The sequence below is a fragment of the Halichoerus grypus genome, chromosome 6 (genome assembly GCF_964656455.1).
Source record: "Halichoerus grypus chromosome 6, mHalGry1.hap1.1, whole genome shotgun sequence".
Lineage (NCBI taxonomy): Eukaryota > Metazoa > Chordata > Mammalia > Carnivora > Phocidae > Halichoerus > Halichoerus grypus.
This window is the reverse complement of record NC_135717.1, coordinates 88,464,490-88,480,168: the sequence shown is the minus strand read 5'-3', so window position 1 is coordinate 88,480,168 and position 15,679 is coordinate 88,464,490. Positions and strand designations below refer to the sequence as shown.

The following is a 15,679-nucleotide window of genomic DNA, read 5'->3' as shown; positions in this document are numbered from 1 at the left end:
ACCTTTAGTGGGGAGATATGATGAGGCTAGGATGTGATGGGAGAATAAAAATATGTGGGTGACTCAGGTCTAGAGCAAAGGGCCTCCGAGGTTGGATTCACCAGAGTGAAAGATAGCTCAAGAATGATGTACAAAGTGGAACTATAAAGTAGTGAGGGTATTTTTTTCCTCAAATCTGTAAGAAATGAGTCTCATTACATTATTGTCAGAAAGGGAGCCACATTGAATCACCTATTTTAAAACTGGAAAAGCTGAGAGATAATCTAGAATTCTTTTTGTATTTTATTATAGCCTCATCTCAAAGACAAAAATGATATCTTACAATCTGACAAATTTATCCCTTGAGAGGAGGAAAAGCATAATTCTGTTCATAACCTCAGTGGCAAAGATCATCTGAATATAGAAGAGGAGCATTTTCTCACAAACTGCTTAGAAATGTTGACAGTCACAGAAGCCTAGTCTCTGGTCACTACCAGGAGAGTGAGTGAGAGTGAGTGTGTGTGTGTGTACGTCAAGCTCCCCTTTCTCTTCCTTCCCCCTGTGTCACCAACATACGTCAGAAAACTAAAAACAATTCATTTTTCTCTGTAGCCTGTTTCTTTCCCTCAACAGACCTGCTGACCGGCCTATGCTTTCTAATTATGGAAAAGTGAAGCCTATTTCATCAACTCAAATAAATCCCGACTCTGTTTTATGTTTAGCCTCACTAGCTCAAAGTCCAGCACGTAACTCTGTTGACATAATTGATCCACAGACGCTGAGGAGTGAAGGTGTGACTCCAGTAATAGCACATACTCTGTGATGGGGGTATGCGTGTGTCGTTATCTCACATTTATGTTATAGTGTCAGACAGAACTGACTGACTTTGTTCACATTCTACTACATAGATACCATATTAATAGAGTCTCTGAAGGAACCTTAAAGGTCACTTAGTTCAACATCTCATTGAATGCAGGAATCCCTGACAGGTGGCCCTGAGCTCTTTTTGTTTGGAAAACGTTGGAACATTTTTGGTGGCAGGGAACTTATCTGGATGACCAAGAGAATCCACTTCATTCAGATTGTGAAAGATTTTCTTTATATTGAGACAAAATCTCCTGTGCTGTAACTGCCATTTTGAGGGTCCTATTCTCCCCTCTGGAGTTACTTTTCACCATTTTATCCATGTGACTGCCTTCAGGTACATTATGATAACTCTCAGGCAGTCCCTGTGTTTTTTCTCCTTCAAACTAAAAAGTCTAAATTTTTTTCCCTAGTTCTCAAATTCATGCTGGACATTGGATCAAAGTGCCAGTGATCAGTTGTGTTTACCATTCAGTCCAATAGAATGATCATCTCCCTTGTTTGGTATGCTGTTCTTCTATTAAAGTAACTTAAGATTGTATTAATTGCTTCGACAGCCTGGTTTCCCAAGTTCACAATTACCTGAGATCCAAAGTAAGCCAAGCCTTCCCCATGCTCTCTTTGTGCAGTTGGTTTTATTTTTTTTATTATTTATTTATTTATTTTTTATTATGTTATGTTAATCACCATACATTACATCATTAGTTTTTGATGTAGTGTTCCATGATTCATTATTTGCGTATAACACCCAGTGCTCCATGCAGAATGTGCCCTCTTTAATACCCATCACCAGGCTAACCCATCCCCCCACCCCCTCCCCTCTAGAACCCTCAGTTTGTTTTTCAGAGTCCATCGTCTCTCATGGTTCATCTCCCCCTCTGATTGTGCAGTTGGTTTTAAATTTAACCCAGTTCAGTACCATTTGCTGAAGTTGATCTCATCTTTTTAGCCTTCCATCTATTTTTGAAGTTTGATTCTTTCCTCTGTTTTTTTAAAAATTTTTTTATTATGTTATGTTAATCACCATATATTACATCATTAGTTTTTGATGTAGTGTTCCATGATTCATTGTTTGCGTATAACATCCAGTGCTCCATGCAGTACGTGCCCTCTTTAATACCCATCACCAGGCTAACCCATTCCCCCAGCCCCCTCCCCTCTAGAACCCTCAGTTTGTTTTTCAGAGTCCATAGTCTCTCATGGTTCGTCTCCCCCTCTGATTTCCCCCCCCTTCATTCTTCCTCTGACACCTCCGTCTTGTTGTCATGTGCATATTTTATAAATTTGTTGAAGCATTCTTCTCCCAGCATGCTAACTCACACCAGACTCAGTAAGGATCCTTTGGTTATCCACTAGAGATACCCCTTGAAGCTATTTCTCCATCTTTTCACCAGGATTTCATAAGGGTCTTTGTTGAGTGTTGTGCTGAAATATTTGGCCACATCTGTGATCAGGAAATATTTCTTCTTGAGAAAAATAAAATATAGGTGCTGCATACCATGTGTAGAAAATGGCTTCCATGGTTTTTCCTCCTTTTGCAAGTTTCATAAACCATTCCACTTACCTATGCAAACATCTTTTATATTTCTTGGCAAAGTTGCTCTTACAACACCTTTTCTGAGCCTCAAAAAAAAAAAATCCATTTTCTCTACAAATAATATCATACAACTTAGATCTGCAAATATTCTTGCTCTTAGATGTTTCTGACTCTTGGCTTTTGACTTTCTCCTCTATAAATTTTCCTGCCCTGTAATTTTATAAACTCTTGCTCTCTGTTAACACTTTCACCCTTAATAAAACTGAGTTCTTTAGCTTCCCTTCCCTCCATTCTATGTACATCCCTTAAATCCCAACTTTCCTGTCATTAATATTCCCATTTCTCCTGCATCTACAGGGTTGTCTTTTTAAGGAGTTTTGGGAAACATGGTGCATCTGCCATTTATTGTTGAAATGAAGCCATGACTGGGGATGGATACAGCACCTGCATTAGGCCACATAAATAACATTCTGTAATATTTGGGAGGGTAAATCATGGTAAGTGCTTTTCTTTGGCTAAACCGCCATGGAATACTGGCTGGAATTCAGGCATAGAGATTGAAGCTGCTTACATAAATGAGGAGACTGGTTTAAAAAGTAGCTCTGTGGTGAATAAGGATTCAGACGCCAGATAAATAAAAATTGTACCTTTGACTGTTTCTGTGCTTGGGCCGCACTGGGCTAAGTTCACTTTTGTGTTACCTTTGGTATGTCTAGGTCAGGATAGGCATCATTTAATCAGTTAAAGATAGGGGACCATTCTAAGTCATTATTTCTCCAACTGGAAAAAGGCAGTGGCTGGGCAACAAGTTCTTAGAGAAGTTTCTAGATGTGGTGACACCAGTTCTCTTGATTATACATTAAAATACTGTTTTGACTATGTTGAGTTAAATAAAATATGAAAACTAAGTTTACCTGCTTCTTGTTACTTATTTTACTGTGTTTATTCAGCAGTTTAAAACTATGTATGTGGCTCAAGTTATATTTCTGTTGGATAGCGCCATTCTAGAACTTAACTCTCAAGGACTGCTATTTAGCAACAAACAGATAAACAAACAAACTTGAGTTTTGTAATATCCATGAAGTTAACAAGGAATGAAGAAAGTTACAGAGCAGAGCAGTTTGTAAGTTGTATTGGGTCCTGTAAGGATGGGAGGATATATTATACCTGGAAACTGAAAAGGACACAGAGTCAATTTGGGATAACTGTGATGGGGTTTATTTCTCCCTGAAATTAAAAGAAACTATTTGGTCAAGAATGAATTGGTTTCCTAGAAACAGGAAAAATCTCAGAGCACTGGTCTTGGATCAAAGTATATGAAACCAGTGCAAATGAGAAAGTCAAGGGCAGGATGACCTAAAATAATGGGTTTGGGGTGATTTTACAACAAGGAAGACTGGGGAGAGATGGAGCAGCATTTTCAGTTAAATAAAATGGGATCAAGTAAGATGATTCTTATGAGCTGCCGGACTAAAGTTCAGCTGGTGAGCCCCAGTGTGGTTGAACAGTCATTAAACTATGGACCTACTTTTATACTATTTGGTAATAGATGATATATGATAATAGTATAGTTGCTCTGAAGCCTGTGAGTATACCAGTCCTTCCTCCAGGCTTTCCCATATCAGCATAAAGGGCTAATGCCTGACAGACCAGGGGCCCATGACCCTGCTCTGTCCCTAAGGCCACCTTGAGTTCTGATTGGCTGGTGAAGGTACCGATTGTTAAATATTTTGAATATTATCTATGCTTAAGGAAAACTGTAACCTGTAACTTCTCTAATTTCATATACTTTGCACCATCATGTAATATGATCAGAGGAAGTTGTATTCTCCCGAACATTTTTCAGAGAGAATAATATATTCTTCAGAAGAAACAAAGTGAAAAATCCACCTGGGGTGGAAGTTGAGTTTCAGGGATTTCAGAGTGAAAGAAAGGGTTCTGCTTGATAGAGTAAGAGATTCATGAGCAAGGTAGAAATAAAAACATATATACAAAATCTCCAAGAATAGGAGGATGATAGAGGAAGAGGCGGGAGAGCAAGAGTATGGAAGTCCACTTTGGCAATCAATGTGGCCCGTCTCTAGCTCTGTCCAAATCTTACATGAAAGTGCTAAGCTCACAGGATGGATGAAAGAAATAGATTTTTTTCCCTTTATATAGAAACCAGTTAAGTCTAGACTTGATATTTCAACTGGCTGGGTGGAACAGTAGCAGATAATCAGGACAGACATGGCAACTTGGAGAGAGACTGAGAGAAGGTAAGCCAGCGGAGTTGGATATAAGAAGTTAGGAAAGATTTTTCGACTCTCCTGGCCTAAGAATTGATATTTGGACCAAAGTCAGTAAGACTGCCCGAGAGTAGGAGGCACCACCTGACATGTGGGCTACAAGCACGTACTTAGCTCCTTAAATATCTGTGGCATATATTCTGTATTCTGAATATCAGTGTTCTTTGAGGAAGGGTGACAAAGGAGAAAGGCGAACAAGACTTTGGAGAAATTTCCCCAGGTGCCAGTGATGGAAAGGCACCAAACGATGTGGCACCTTCTCCTGTTTAATTTTCAAGGACTCCACATTTCCCACCTCTAAGTCCAGACTCTGCAAGCAGAATTCCCAGTTTTGCTTATAAAATGGGAATACCACTTATGTGAAAAAAAATATATGTGGCCAATAAATGTGAAAAATGTTTAGCCTCACTCTAATGAAAAATATGGAAGTTAAAACAACAATGACATATCATTTTTCACCGACCAAATTGGCAAAAATTTTAAAGACTGTATGAACTATGGAGTGTAGTGAGATCAGCACTTTCATACAGTGCTTACAAGAGTGTGAAACAATAGGACATTTCTGGAAAACAGTGTGTAAAAATGTATTAATGACTTTTAAAAAGTTAATATCCCTGACTGATTCTTTCCTAATTCTACTTCTAAGAGACTGTCTTTGTGACATCGATATTTAGACAGAGAGGCAGAAACAAATATATCCCTTGCAGTACGGTTTACTAAGCACTTACTGTGTCTGTCACTACACTAAGTACTTCACAGGTATCATCTGATTTACCCTGTGAGTCAGGTGCATTGCTGACCCATTTTACAGGTAAGGAAGCCATGGCAAGAGAGGCTAAGTAACTTGTGTAAGGTAACAACTAGCCTGTAGTTGGTAGAGTTCTGTTCCAACCTAGACAATTTACCACAGAGCTCCTGCTCTTAACCCCTAAGCTATAATGCAGTCAAGTGCTTACCTATTATATTATTTTACCATTTACTTTTTGCTCCTCTGCCAGACCATGAAAGCTTAGGCAAGAAGCTCCTATCTCTGTCTCCAGGCTCTAATCTAGTGTCTGGTGTTTATGAGGTCCTTGATAAATACCTGCTGGAAGAACAACCTAACAGAACCTTTATTGTCCTCAGGGCCAACTCCTCACTTACACTTAAATTGTTCCCACTTACAAGAATTGCCTTCTCAACCTGTGAATAACTGGTAGTCACCACCACCACCACTACCACCACCACCACCACCATCATCATCTTACCTGTCATCCATGAAAATGTTCCTGATTCCTGCTTATGTGTGATCCTTTTATTTTCTAAGCCCCGTGACTTTTATTTTCATTCACTTTGTGATAATGACGTTACACTTTGCATTATTGTTGTTTGCATGTTCTAGGTGTCAGAATTGCAAACTCTTTTCCATAAGGGATAGCTTCCCATGCATCTTGCATCCTCCTTAGTGCTTAGGAAAGGGTCTTCCAAGTAGTATTTGTTCAGGAATAATTAAATGCATGTTATGTCTTTAGAAGTAAGTATATAAGGTTAGATTAATCATAAAACACATTCCCCAACTAGAGCTCTTGATAAAAAGACTTCAGCAAAGCATTGCTTTGTTGGCACCATTGTATAAATTTATAATTTCTAAATTATATGTACTCTTACTTTGTACATTTGACCTTGCAAGATTAGTAACCCAGTGGGTGTTAATCCCTTCTGCTAGGCCCTTGTCCCCCAATTAAGGCCTATAAGATCATACTAAATGCCTGTTCTAGACTCAACAATTTCATTATTCCCATCCATATTACTCCTACTTCCTATCCCAGGGATGTGTGTGGCTTGAACCCACATTGAGCTAATGAGCCATAAAAAACCCACCTGGATGTTTACCTTTCATCTTATTATACTTCTGTTTTTTCACTTTTTGATAAAAACTCACTTGCAAAATTAACTAAATTGGTCCCAAAGTGGTTCTATCTTCATCTAATGTGTGTAACTGGTTTGGTACTCATTTGTACCAGTCATCAGCTTGGGTAAAAAGGAGGGTCACATCTTTTGGTTTTTGATTTCCTGTTAAAACTCTCTCCTAAAATAACAGGAAAAGCAATTTCACCCTTTGAAGGTCTCCCTAATATCCATGCCAGATTTCTGAAGAACACTAAGAGTTTACTCAGGCCATGGTTCAGCCTGACTCTAGACCTCAGATGGAAAGAGAACTGCAGTAGAGCAATCTACTGGTAGACCTTGACCTTTTTTTTTTTCCCCTCCTAGTTTGTCTTTGGCTTGCAATATTTCAAGTTGTATTAATTTTCCCCTTCACTGATCCCAAGATTGGTCCATTCTTCTGGGATGTTTATGTCTGGAAGGACTTCCAGAATCAGCCCTATACTGTGTTGAATCTGGTCCTCTTTTGTGAACTTCCAATTCTTTACGTAGAGCTGGGTTCATATTGCAGATGGCCCATTATGTCATGGAGGATTCCCTCATTTTCCTTTCCTGTCAGTGGTCTCAGTCTGGACTATATCAGTCTACAGAAGAGTTTCCAGTAATTTTGAAGAAAATTGAAGATATCAATCTCTTTTCTCCCAATAGGATATTTGACCCCTTATTACTCCCCCCACCTCTTCTCCAGAGATCAGTGTTGTCCATACCAAGAATGCTCCTTTTGCTATGCTCTAAAAATCTTTTACTTCTTCCCAAAGAGAGGATGTGTTTGTTAGTCTTTGGGTGCTTCTGGGAAGATGTAGACTTCTTTTCCAAAGCGATTCTCTGTGTCCACCTTGATGAAGAAGCAGCCAACAACTTTTCCTAATGTCACGTTCTATCTCACCATGGCCTGCCTCATGTATTTAACAGATGTGTATTCTCTATGTACAGACATTTCTGTGTTGACTCCATTCTGCCTTTTTTTGCACATGTACGCAGAGTGCAGGTGTATGCATGCACAAACTCACAACTGAGAGCATTAGCTATTTCAGATAATGTAACAATTGAATTTGGGAAAAACAAGGAAAATTCAGGCCTCTGAATAGAGAAAATTTTGTCTCTTTCATAGAGCCTTGTGGTTTGTAAATGACTAGATGGGAAGTTTGTGCCTGAGAGTCTGTGCCTGAGGATGGGTATATGGGAACACTGGTCACTTCTGCAGTTCTAACTATCCAGTTCCAACCCAACACCCCCACTGGACTCCAGCTGTTCAAGGGTTCCTACTATTCTAGTCTTTGAGTGTGAGATTTCCTCACAACTGTAATCAGTGACATCACAGGGCCCTTCCGGAGAATGGGCCTCAGATTATTTATTTTACCATTGAGGGTTGGTAAGAATAGAGGTTGAGATTTTGCTAAATGAGAATACATTAGGTACAGAGCTGGGGGTGGGTTTGATGAGGAGGAACAGTGTTGGTGAGTGTGATTATTTTTGTAGACCTGTGAAGATATTTAGAAATGAGTTGATTTGTAAAAGAAAAAACAAATCTGTTGCAAGGCTGCTGTGTGCCTGGGATAGATATGTACTGTCTTAAGGGAGCTGGATATTTAGAATTTAAATTTATTATTTCTGCCTGTCTCCTCTTACTTTGAGTTCAATTATTCTGCGTGTAGAGTGTTCTCACATATTTGGAAAGTGACAACTTAAGAGCCCATGCTGTTCTGGGTTGTACCGAAGGTCCAAACTCGGAAGCTATATTTAATCAAAAGAACGGATGCTTAGACAATGAGGACCCTAAAAATGATGATGAATTTGTCAACCAGTTTGTAAATAGATACAAAATAAAGCTTTTCCTTGCTTATATTTCTGGCCATCATATGTGGGGAGCAGAGTCACGCTTCACGTGTCTGAAAACTGACTGTGTGTCAGGCACTGTGCTAGGCAGCTTCTTGTGTGCTGCCTCATTTGATCCTCTTTACAGCTGTATAAATTAAGAATTAGCACTTTTATTTTCTAGAAGGAAATAATGGTTGAATAAATGAAATGATTGTCTAAATTCACACACCTAAAAAGTATCCAGATTTGAATATGAATTTTTTTATTCCAGATCCAGTTCTTTTTCCATAGCCCAAGTTATGCTTCTTCTCTTACTGTTTTTTTTTTTTTAACCTTGGCTTCTTAGTAAATCTTTTTATTTATTTATTTTTTAAAAGATTTGATTTATTTATTTGAGAGAGAATGAGAACACAAGCAGTGGGGGAGGGGCAGAGGGAGAGGGAGAAGCAGGCTCCCCACTGAGTAGGGAACCCACTGTGAGGACTCGATCCCAGGACCCCAAGATCATGACCTGAGCCAAAAGTACATGTTTAACCGACTGAGCCACCCAGGCGCCCCAGTAATTCTTCCTTTTAAAACCATGCAAGTTTATGCCTAAGAAGGGGATGTGTTTTTGTTTGCATCTATTACATAACTTGCTAAAGCAAATAGTTTTTAATCTCCAAGTAGACTCTAAGCCATCAAGTACATTATTTGACTTTCCCTCCAAGTGAATTGTACCAACTTGCTGTGCCAAGTTCTATGTTAGCCATTGTGTTACATACTGAACAAACACCAGTGGCTGGAGAGATGAAAGGAAGAAAGGAGAATGCTGTAATGTGTACTCTTGCCCTTTTAGGCATGTGCCTGAGAAATTGGGAGCTTTGCACAAAGCTCTGGTTGCAAGCTTTGTGCTGAAATGGTAATCCTAAGGGCTAAATTAAAATTTATTTGACCTTTAATCTCAGGGCTAAAAAACAATGTAACCTCCTTCTACACAACAAATTTCAGTGAAACCTATTAAATATTTCAGAAACGAGTCTTTCTGTCAATTACTCAACCACCATTTTACAGAGGGTAAACTTAATATTTTACCTTGTTATTTCCTGATGCCCTCAGCATGAGCCAAATTTGGTCAAAGTCAATGAACATTCAGTTCTTTCGAAGTGATCATGCACAGAGAGATCCGTATGAGATACCTGGGAGTTCAGAAGACAGGACTCTAAGTTTAATGGCTAGAGCCAGGTCTTCCATCCTAAACTCAAAAGGAAGTGGGAAATGATTTGAACAGAGCGCAGAGCAGCTGTAGGTACAATGAGGAAAAAGTTGAAGATTGGGATGAATTTAGTTTTGTTCAGGGTGTTATTGAAAACGGTACTGAAGAAAGAAGGGCAAGGTGGGGGAGATTTCATTTCTTTCAACTGTGGGGAATGAGATGTAGTTAATATTGTAGAAAGCAGGAGCCATATGCAGATTATCAGAAATTCAAACAAAATAGAAGATCAGGTAAAATAAATAGCTCCTTCTCTGAACTGTTATGAGTTGGCCTGATGTTGCAGCAGCAGCCTTCCCCAAAGCCTAGTGGAGCTGCTTGTGGGGCCTGGTGGCCTTGGAGCACAAGGAGACCGCTGTCTCATCACTGTGTGTTATGTAGCCCTGCTCCTTATTTTCAATGTACATGTGCAATCTGCATATAATCTGTGGTACCTGACATCATCTGCCAGCTTTTTTTCCTTTATTTTGGGGGCACATTTGCAAGCAACTTTTTAACCCTTTCAGTGTGTGTGAAAGGGATGTAGTTTGGGTAGCATCTTACATAGCTTGCTAAAGCAAACAGTCTTATCTCCAAGGATACTCCAAACCATTAGGTAAATCATTTGTCTTTATCTCCAAGTGAGTTGTATCGACTTGCTGTGCCCAGTTCTGTTAGCCGTGTGTTACATACTGAACAAACACCAACAAGAAGGGCCTTGGGGGCAGGGTCTTAGGTGAATGACCTTGGATTACTAGAGGGGACTCTGTCCAGCCACCCTTTCTGCTCCAGCAGTTCTCAGGCTCAGAATTGATTCTCACCAAGGTGAAGGTCATCTAGGAAGATATTTTCCCCATGAAAGTGGGAAACTGTAGAATAAATTTCAAGCAGGAAAGATACAAAGCAAGAACATACTAACTCATGGTAGCCTTTTTATTTTTAGTTAGGCTCTTGATTGGCAGGAGCAAAGACCAACTAAGTTATTTCAGAAGAAAAGAAAAAAACCACACAAAAAAAACAAACAAAAACGAAAACAAAATACCAGGTAATTTATTGTGAGCCATTTATGGAAAGAGCTGGAAAGCTGTGAGGAACTAAGACCACTCCAGGCTGGCTACCTGCTGGGTCTCTCTCGAGGACATCGTGGTCTGTATTTTAAAGTCTTTCTGATTCTCACATGGATCTGAAGACTTCTACTTCAGGCCTCCTCTGCCATAGCTTCTGTTTTCTCATTGTTTCACAGTGCTCATGACCTTGCTTTGTCATGGGCCCTCATCTAGTTCATGTTATAGATAAAAGACCCGCCCATTCTTTCCTGGGTTTTGGTTCAGATTCCTGAGAGAGACAAAGAGTCTGATGAGCTGGGCTCTTCTTTTCAGATCAGGCCCAGACTGCTTAAGGACAGAGAGGCTGCTTCAGCCAGGCATCCACTTCTAGTGAATAGTACTTGTGCTGTGCAGAGAAGCTGAGCCTGTGGGCAAGGGAGGTTCATCTGAAAGAAAAATGAGGCATAATTGATATACTCCTTGACATATCAAAGAAGGAGGCTTAACTGATTGTGCCTCTAGAAGTTACTGAGCAACAGGAAAACCCTCTTCTAGAATATATTTAATAAATAAAGCCAAGGAGGTATCTGAAATGTTTTGCTATGACCAATGCAGGAGCTCTTTGCCTTTATGTGAAGGAAAAGAGAGGGGAACCTGGAAGTTACTCTCAGGATTAGGAAGTTGAGAGAATTAAGGAGAGATGAATTTACCCTTCATCACCAAACTTCCTTACTGAACTCCTACACTTACTGAGCTCCTGAGGAGATTGTGTCCCACCCCATTTACACCTGGAAGCACCTCTGGTTCAGATTGTGTCCTCTTTTTTTTTTTTTTTTTTGGAAAAATGGTGAGAAACTGTGTTACTATGTTACTACTCAGGGATGCCATTGCTACTATATAGCCATTCAATTTCATGAGGCCAAGAATAAAGATCTTAGAATATACACTTGCTTTGTCAGTAAGAAAGTAAGAAAAAAAAGAGTATCATGTTTTCTTAATAGACTTGGAGGCAGTTTTGAGAACTGATAGCATTTAGTAGTCATCTGTGTATTTTTAAGTGAATGGGGCACAGGGACTAAGGTGAACTCGAGGAAATTTGGTATCAGGCTACTTTTGTGAGTTGCTTGGATTTAAATTTGCAATCCTAGGTCATCTCTATGTAAGGAACGTTAAAATGATTGACCTCTTGACCAGTGTGCACAATTACCGAAAGCTATTAGAGAGCCAAAGGGGAAAAAAATCAGTGTCAAGAAATCAAATACACTGAGAGAAAGGAAAGACTAGGAATTGTCATTCCCCTAGCTTTTCTGAAGGAACACTGAACAGAAATCTTAACAAAATCACTTTGCAATTATTTGGAGAGAAGAAAGTTTTTTAACTGGATAGCCTGACTTCATAAAGGACAAGTCCTGTCATACTAACCCGATCTTCTGAGATGAAAATGAAAAGCTGGATAGATTTATATATAATTCATTTAGACTGTAGAGTGCTGTGGATATGATACTGTATGGTATGTCCATCAACCCCTACATTGCTGCGTGAGATAGTGGACATCAGACGCTCATCATCCACCTAAGGACAAATTTAAGGCTGACTTTAAGGCCAGTGTTACTTATATTTCTATCCACAGTCGTATTTGGATTGAAATGCATGGGTGTTTAATTTGCTGACTGCACAGAGCTAGTGGGAGAATTGGCAGGAGAGAGATAAGTACAAAGAAGCTTAGGAAATACAATTGTCCCACCATACTGCCCTCTGTTCTTATCATTCCTATGACATATTCTAAAACTCATGTTGTCACTTAACTTAGGAATGTCATCAATTATTTGGTATATTTTGATCTTGTCTTCCAATCAACTCACCCTAAGGATGAGGATGATGACTTATACTTCATCTCTACCTCCCATAGCACCCGATAGGTATTTAATAAATGTTTGATTGATTAACAAACAATAAGATCATAAAGAACAGGTTGTATGATGTTCAGTAGAAGAATACTGTAGGGTAATAACATGCACCAAATCTATCACTCGTTAGCAGTACCCATGTGCTAGTGAATGGATGCATAGGAGGAGTGAAGCTTAAGGAAATCATGAAAATAATCTGTATCACTAGGGAGAGGTAGAATTGAACTAGATGACTGTGATCATTCTGTGATTCACAAAATAGGAGGTGTAGATGGTTCAGATGGAGCTACAGAGATGATTAAAGAAACCTGAAGATGTATGGTGCAGTGGTTGAATGTGTGCATTCTGAAGTCAGACCTAGCCAGATTCTCAAACTAACGGTAACCTTGGGTGAGTTACTTAATGTCTCCAAAGCTCACTTTTTCTATTGGTGAAATGGAGGGTAATAGAGCTTACTTCACAGGGATGTGAGAATTAATTGACATAATACATGTATAGCACATCTAGTACACTATAAGCAACTCAGTAAATATTGTAATGGGAACAGTATCCTTCTTTTAAGCAAGCCATCATCTATCTTGAAATCAGTCTGATTTCATTCCATAAAAATTTTGAAAGCCTATTACATGCCTTTCATCAAGGAAAGCATGAGAGCCAATCTGCAGCATGATGGAATCAAGATAGACATAGGGAAGAATTTCTGAAAATCAAGATTACCACTGGCCTAAGTAACCGAGGAATATCGCAGAATTTTCTTTGAAGACTTGGAAAATAATCTAGTTCTACTTCATATTCTCCCAAACTGGTTTAATCGCAGACCTGTTCTAAGCTGGACTAGTGTCTTCTCAAGCCACTCTGGTTAATATCTGTTCTTTGAGATCTCGGGCTGGCATTATTTAACAGAGAGTTAAATAAGCCGTGCTTATAAAAGATTAACATATTGGCACCTTTTAGCAATACTGTATTAACATCAAAATGTCATTGCTGAGCCATAAGGATGCCCCCGTCTTGTTTTGTTAGCATGGATCAGGATTCAACAGCCAGCTAATGTGAACCTGATAGCTTCAGGTGAATTTCTCTACTGCCAGTTCTAAAGATAATGAGACTGTGTATGTAAGACTCATTCTTGTCTGGGATGATTCATCCATAGGCAGAAGCCCCACTGTGAAGGATCCAGATTAGAGATTAATAAATGCTACATCTGATTGTAACAATGACTCTTCTCCAGAGAGCTTTGAGCTCCCATCAGAGGAAAAGTATTCAGGTGAAATGCTATGCATTATAGAAATGTTTGAGACCACTAAATGTGGTTTAAAAACAAATAATCAAACTTCAAAATTAGAATGAGTAAGTGGGCCATTTGTTTACTTGCCAAGTTCTTATTTGCAAGAAGGATCTCGCCAACTTCGATATCTCTCTTGAGTGAAGGCTGCTGCTTGTCCTAACTTGGCCAATCTTCCAGATCAAGTCGAGATATTGACAGCATTTCACCTCCCCAAGACCCCAGAGAAGAATGGAATTTGGGACATTCCAGTGAGGTCTTTATCCATTGAACTATAGGACTGTGGGAAAAGAAGGCAAAGAAAGAAAGATACTCAGATGGGACTGCAGTGTTGACTGTAGTAGTGACAAGGTGGTTTCTGGAAATGTTGGCAGAGTTGGTACCACTGAGTCAGAGGGCACAGGCTGGGCCAGAGGGAGTGACCCTTGAGTGAGTTAGAACCTGGATCTGCAGTATTCTGTACCTTCTAAACCAAATATTCCTTCTTTGTGTGGGTAAAAAAAAATGCATATGTTGTTTCCAAGGAATCATGGACAAGATTGTGTGGTTAGAAAAATAGTTTCAGTTTGTTTCTCTCTGTAGCAGTTGAGGAGCTGGGTATTGGGTTCTAATAGATTGTGTCATACTCTCAGTGAGACTTATATCCCCATGCCAATCCAGGGCATGAGGAAAAGAAAATGAAGAGTAAGCAGTTAGGAACTCTGAACTCTTAAGGATCCATTTTTAGTGCTAATAACCAGCAGGCATAAATGAGGAATAGCAAATGTAATTTTCAGTATTAAATGAAGAAAATCTCAAGTCAACTTGGATGCAGCCAAATCCTGGACACCAGTTTCACTCTATTGAGGCTATGCATACTGGAATCTGAACAGTAAGTCTAGGGAAGGTCAGAAAGCTGGGAAGACTGGACTGAACCCTGCCAGGGGGCTGCCTGCCACAGCGTTGGGGCCAGCAAGCTCTGAGAAACCTGGTGTGATTCAGATTGGTGTGGCTATACAGGCATTTGATATAATAATGTGCAAAGCAGCAAACTGTTGGCACTACTAATGTGCTAATCATCTCACTGTTAAAGTCAGGAAAGGGGTGTCAGACCTCGGCTGGCATCTGCAGAAATAGGGAACAGGGGCCAGCATCAGGGAAGTTGGCACTTTGTCAGGGACTGTATAGAAGAGTTGGAAGTTCTGAGTAGGGAGCCTCATCCAAAAGTGATGGAATAAAACTCAAGACCATGAAGAAGACACTTCGTACTTTGGATTGGACCCATGGTGAGGCTGTTAGGAAGGAAGGCTTCTTCTGATTGGACATGTCTGTACTCAGCCAGGCTCACATTAGGTGCACCAAATCCTGGGCTTAGAGGAGCCCCATCAGCTCTAGAAGATGTTGTAAGTGAGAAGAGTCCTTGGCCAGTCCCAGTTTAATGATTGGAAGGCATGCCTGGTGGTTCAAGTTCTAAGTCCTACAATTAAGAGAGGCCAAGATAGGCAGGTGCTGACGAGCTGTTGAAGATATGTATATATATTTTTAAAATGCCTGTATGCAATTTTATTTTCATTTCTGGAGCCCTTCAAAATGCGTTGCCTCTTTTAGAGGGAGGACCAAATTGGTTTGGGAGATGTGAATAAATTCAAAGCCGCGTTGATTGTGAACAGCCGTACTTTGCTGATGTGAGGAAGCAGAGCAGTGATCAGTTTTCCAATCCAGGGACTTAGGAAAACTGATCAGTGGATGTTTAGTGCAAAAAACACCTTCTCAGAAAACTTCTTTCTACCATTGGAGACAATGGCTTGTTAACCTGTGCCAA

At 39.7% G+C, this 15,679-nt stretch overlaps 1 protein-coding gene across 4 annotated transcripts in view; it reads left to right on the top strand.

Moving 5' to 3' along the window:
* The window catches only part of GRIN2B (glutamate ionotropic receptor NMDA type subunit 2B), a 403,399-nt gene that overhangs the window by 204,992 nt on the left and 182,728 nt on the right, over positions 1 to 15,679 (top strand). The gene's annotated exons all lie outside the window — the stretch shown is intronic.